Genomic DNA, 6,461 nt, shown 5'->3' with positions numbered 1-6,461 from the left:
TCAAAGCTATTACCTCATGTCCGATACATGATGGATTTCTCACCAAGTAGTACAGTAGTGTAGGAGACCGGCCATGATGAACAGCTAATATACACTGAGGGTAGCTGGGGTGGTTCTTTGAAACTCATCTGAAGATTGAGGGCAGTTTAATTTTATCTCTTGATCTCAGTGACAACACCAGCCATTTCTGTATAATAATAATATAACTAGCGTAACGTTACTGTATTTTAGATAGCAATGATAACATACATCTATTAATAGGGTTGGCTACACTTCCAGGGTTACAAGCCAGCTAGCTAGCTAGTTTCCTTGAAGGTTCCTCGGATGATCTGATGAGAATTTGAGGAAGATATGTAACTTGTTGTAACTTGTCCCTTTGATCTTAAAAGTGCATCTCGGCAGACATTTAAAAAATATATATTATTATATATATATATATATATACAGTTGAAGTCGGAAGTTTACATACACTTAGGTTGGAGTCATTAAAACTCGTTTTTCAACCATTCCACAAATGTCATGTTATAAAACTATAGTTTTGACAAGTCGGTTAGAACATCTACTTTGTGCATGACACAAGTAATTTTTCCAACAATTGTTTACAGACAGATTATTTCACTTATAATTCACTGTATCAGTGGGTCAGAAGTTTACATACACTAAGTTGACAGTGCCTTTAAACAGCTTGGAAAATTCCAGAAAATGATGTCATGGCTTTAGAAGCTTCTGATAGGCTAATTGACATCATTTGAGTCAATTGGAGGTGTACCTGTGGAAGTGTACCTGTGGAAGTATGCTTAAAACTCAGTGCCTCTTTACTTGAAATCAAAAGAAATCAGCCAAGACCTCAGAAAGAAAATTGTAGACCTCCACAAGTCTCGTTCATCCTTGGGAGCAATTTCCAAACGCATGAAGGTACCACGTTCATCTGTACAAACAATAGTACGCAAGTATAAACACCATGGGACCACACAGCCGTTATACCGCTCAGGGAGGAGACGCGTTCTGTCTCCTAGAGATGAATGTACTTCGGTGCGAAAAGTGCAAATCAATCCCAGAACAACAGCAAAGGACGTTGTGAAGATGCTGGAGGAAACAGGTACAAAAGTATCGATATCCACAGTAAAACGAATCCTATATCGAAATAACCGGAAAGGCACCTCAGCAAGGAAGAAGCCACTGCTCCAAAACCACCATATAAATGCCAGACTACAGTTTGCAACTGCACATGGGGACAAAGATCATAATTTGGAGAGAAATGTCCTCTGGTCTGATGAAACAAAAATAGAAATGTTTGGCCATAAGGACCATTGTTATGTTTGGAGGAAAAAGGGGAAGCTTGCATGCCAAAGAACACCATCCCAACCGTGAAGCACGGGGGTGGCCGCATCATGTTGTGGGGGTGCTTTGCTGCAGGAAGGACTGGTGCACTTCACAAAATAGATGGCATCATGAGGTAGGAAAATTATGTGGATATATTGAAGCAACATCTCATGACATCAGTCAGGAAGTTAAAGCTTGGTCGCAAATGGGTCTTCCAAATGGACAATGACCCCAAGCATACTTCCAAAGTTGTGGCAAAATGGCTGAAGGACGAGAAGGTTAAGGTATTGGAGTGGCCATCACAAAGCCCTGACCCTATAGAGAATTTGTGGGCAGAACTGAAAAAGCGTGTGTGAGCAAGGAGGCCTTCAAACCTGACTCAGTTACACCAGCTCTGTCAGGAGGAATGGGCCAAAATTCACCCAACTTATTGTGGGAAGCTTGTGGAAGGCTACCCGAAACGTTTGACCCAAGTTAAACAATTTAAAGGCAATGCTACCAAATACTAATTGAGTGTATGTAAACTTCTGACCCACTGGGAATGTGATGAAAGAAATAAAGCTGAAATAAATCATTCTCTCTACTATTGTTCTGACATTTCACATTCTTAAAATAAAGTGGTGATCCTAACTCACCTAAGACAGGGAATTTTTACTCTGATTAAATGTCAGGAATTGTGAAAAACTGAGTTCAAATGTTTTAGCGGCTGTACGCCACTGCTAAATTAATATTGGAGAAACACTGTGTCCGAGGCTACCATAGACCATATGTTTTACAGTGTATCTTGTGTAACAGTATTTTGCACATTTACATCAAAATAAAGTAAATATGAATGGCAACATAACCCTGTATGTAGCAACAACTCAATGTACTGTGTCTCTATTTCTAATAGTTATCCTCACTCACTAGGCAACCACATCTAGTCAGATTTTAAAGTGCCTTTAAAGAGGCAGTTGATAATCTTTAAAAGCCATACATTTAATGTAGGACATGCACACACACACTTGCATTAAAAGCTCTTCCTTTCAGATTCACTCCAAAAAAATGTTGTTCTCCGTTTTCTTCCTTTTCGTCTGTGAAATAGCCTAGTGTCCAACTGCTGCTCATAAACCTCAGCCAGTCAGTCATTATGGCAGTCCATAAAAATATGACATATATTATCATACTATATCTATGAGTCATCTGGGATGAAGCACCAGAGTTGGATCTGGGCCTGTATCCACAAAGCATCTCAGAGTAGGAGAGCTGATCAAGGATCAGGACCCACCTGTCCAGATAATCTTATCAATTATGATCTGAAAGGCCAAACTGATCCTAGATCAGCACTCCTATTCTGAGACGCTTTATGGATACGGACCCTGGCCTCGCTCTTGCCTTTGTCAGTCATCAACCACCAGCACATGGGTTAGTCAGCAATAAAGAAGCAATCTGTCTTTGTCTTTAGGGGTTGGAAGGAATCAATCGAACTGTGGAGAAATCCAATAAAACGGAAACAGGAAAGAAAAACTGATATTTTCTGTTAAATGATCAAGTTTGTCTTCAGTCTCATCTTCCGATGGAGTCAGAGAAAAATGTGTGCAAGGGATGTGTACAAGAGAGGGTGGTTGGAGGAACTTTCTCTTTTAAAACGTTTCTTTACATAAACATGATATTGGTACTTGACAGATGCGATTCTCATCGCCTCTAATGCTCTCTTTTTTTGTGTTGATACGTTTGTCACAAGCTTCAAGGCATAGTCCAATGTTTTGTTTATGGACTTCTTGAGCCTAAGTCTTCTTAAAATATTTAATACGATTGAGGTTTGATAGAATTGACAGCAAAAACTTATAGGGATAGAATTTCTCTTGCTTTTTAACTGTAGTACTTCCCCTTTCACTGACTTGAATCTTGTCATTCTCCTCAAGGATATTGTGTTTTACTGATTTTCTCAACCATGTGTGCAACTTTGGTTTTAAAAGTGGGGAGGACAGAATTATTATTATTATATAGCATTTTTTCTATCCAGTCGAATAAGCACTCTAAACAGCCTACCCGACCACTCGTGAGGCGTCCGTATGGTCCTAAAGCACACCGTTGCCTAATTTTGTATCACATTCCAATGATAAAACTGGGGGGCGACAAAAATGCAATTTCAGAATGTGTATGTGTGTGGGGGGGGGGGGGGGCATGTCCCCCCTGTCCCCAGTGAAAGTTGTGCTCCTGTTCTCAACCATCGACTGAAAAATCAGCGAACAATAAGTAAATAAAGAATTGCCACTTTGCCAGTACCTGGTGTGTTTTAGTGAGTTGGCCCAACTAATCACTGAAGCCACCATTACTTTATGCTTCGTTGTCTGGCAGCTATATAGGCCTCATGCACATTTAGTAAACACAGGACCTCTTTTGATCTATCAGCCCAGCTCCCTCCTCAGTTCTCACACAAGACCGTATTGTAATAAAAGAACAACTGTCGTCTTTCATGGTCACAAAATCCACTAAAAAGATGAGTTTAAGATTCATGACATCACAGGCTCTGCTAAAGGCTCTGCTTCGGCAATCATAAGAATCTACCTCTTGTGTGTATTTATGTCAGTGAAAGAACCCTGAGTAGAATCCCTTGAGTTTTTACTGTATTGTGTGCAGAATATTTTATATGGCTTAATTTTGTCATAGAAAGCTGGTTTAGCATTCTGGGCCTAAACCAGTTATAAGACACCGAAGTAAGTACTCAGGTCACACTGGCTGGTTTTGTTCACAGGGTTTTGTAAGGTTCATTCACACCACTTCAGGCATCAGGGTGTCCGATATGGCACCATGTTCCCTATGAAGTGCACTACTTTTGACCAGGGCATGAGCCATAGTCAAAAGTAGTGCACTACATAGGGAATAGAGTGCCATTTGGGACATAACCTTTCTCTCTCTTCATAGGCTCTTCCCAAGAAAACCTATTCCTACCTCAGCAGGAGTGGTGAATCATAAACCCCTGGTCAATATCTTTGCACAACACTTTTTACACTTATAGCCATTCAATGCTACCTCACAGAATAGGCCTACATCACTTGAAGTGGGATAAGGAACTTCCTCGCACACTCTTCACCCCAAACAACAATATTTATTTTCTAGCAGTCATTCGAGTATCTGTCATTCTTCTAAGACTGGAATTTAATGTATTTTTTTATTTACTTGAAGTACTATTAGAGGAAGTGAAGGGGTCATACAGTATAACTACTGTAGCTTGAAGATTTGAAGGTGACATTTCAATGGGTGTGGTCATTTCTACGGATATCATCCATCTCTGGACTATAAGCTTGACTCAACGGGAGAGTGACTCACACAAACAACACCCCGCCAAGGCCAACGTAGACGCCTACTTCCCATGGCATGATGGGAACAACAGATCCTGCATGTGGCCACACATCACTGCTGTTACTGAGGCTTTCTTTCCGTACTTCACTGAAGTCCTGGCACATCCTGTCAGACTCCATGTGCTTTAAACACAGAAGCAGTGTAAATATTTGCCTGTGACTGAGTAACAGATCACACACGTCTACAGCTCAGACGTAATCTATACACTAATCTACTGTAACATAAATGCAACCTACCTTATTTAGAGTCATATTCATTAGTTTTATGAACGTCGAGGAGTAAAACAGGGCTTCTTTTGTTGATTATTAGATCCATCATCCTCATGTTATTTCTTTGTGTATTCATTACATTTGGTTTGCAGGAGAGAGCATGTGCTTCAATGATCAGAGCAGTTGAGCATCATGCTGAGCTATACTATCCATAAATACATTGCATAAAGTTAATGTTATATGAGCATCATAGGCTGTCTGGGTGCAGCTGCAGACATGGCATTCTGTGGTTTCTGACAATAAAAGTAATGCATTAATAAGTTGGGAGGTTGAATGCAATGTTTTTATTAGACACATTTGCAATCACCTTTGCAATCTCCAGATTCATTCAAAAAAGTATTGTTCTCCGTTTTTGTCCTTTTAGTCTGTGAAATAGCCTAGTGTCCCACTGCTACTAATAAACCTCAGCGAGTCAGTCATTATGGCAGTCCATAAAAATATGACATATATTATCATACTATATCTATGAGTCATCTGGGATGAAGCACCAGAGTTGGATCTGGGCCTGTATCCACAAAGCATCTCAGAGTAGGAGAGCTGATCAAGGATCAGGACCCACCTGTCCAGATAATCTTATCAATTATGATCTGAAAGGCCAAACTGATCCTAGATCAGCACTCCTATTCTGAGACGCTTTATGGATACGGACCCTGGCCTCGCTCTTGCCTTTGTCAGTCATCAACCACCAGCACATAGGTTAGTCAGCAATAAAGAAGCAATCTGTCTTTGTCTTTAGGGGTTGGAAGGAATCAATCGAACTGTGGAGAAATCCAATAAAACGGAAACAGGAAAGAAAAACTAATATTTTCTGTTGAGTGATCAGGTTTGTCTTCAATGTCTCATCTTCCGATGGTGTCAGAGAAAAATGTGTACAAGAGAGGGTGGTTGGGGGAACTTTGTCTTATAGGCCTCGTGCAGATTTAGTAGAAACATAACCTATTTTGGTCTATCAATACATCTCCCTTCTCAGTTCTCACGCAAAACCGAACTGTAATGAAAGAACAACTGTCGTCTTTCATGGTCACAAAATCCACTAAAAAGACGAGTTTAAGATTCATGAAATCACAGGCTCTGCTACTGGCTCTGCTTCGGCAATCATAAGAATCTACCTCTTGTGTGTATTTATGTCAGTGAAAGAACCCTGAGTAGAATCCCTTGAGTTTTTACTGTATTGTGTGCAGAATATTTTATATGGCTTAATTTTGTCATAGAAAGCTGGTTTAGCATTCTGGGCCTAAACCAGTTATAAGACACAGAAGTAAGTACTCAGATCACACTGGCTGGTTTTGTTCACAGGGTTTTGTAAGGTTCATTCACACCACTTCAGGCATCAGGGTGTCCCAAATGTTACCCTGTTCCCTATGAAGTGCACTACTTTTGACCAGGGCATGAGCTATAGTCAAAAGTAGTGCACTACATAGGGATTAGGGTGCCATTTGGGACATATCCTTTCTCCTCATACTCTTCCCAAAACAAACCTATTCCCACCTCAGCAGGAGTGGTGAATCATAAACCCCTGGTCAA

This window comes from Salvelinus namaycush, chromosome 11, assembly GCF_016432855.1.
Source record: "Salvelinus namaycush isolate Seneca chromosome 11, SaNama_1.0, whole genome shotgun sequence".
Classification (NCBI taxonomy): domain Eukaryota; kingdom Metazoa; phylum Chordata; class Actinopteri; order Salmoniformes; family Salmonidae; genus Salvelinus; species Salvelinus namaycush.
This window is presented reverse-complemented; position numbering follows the sequence as displayed.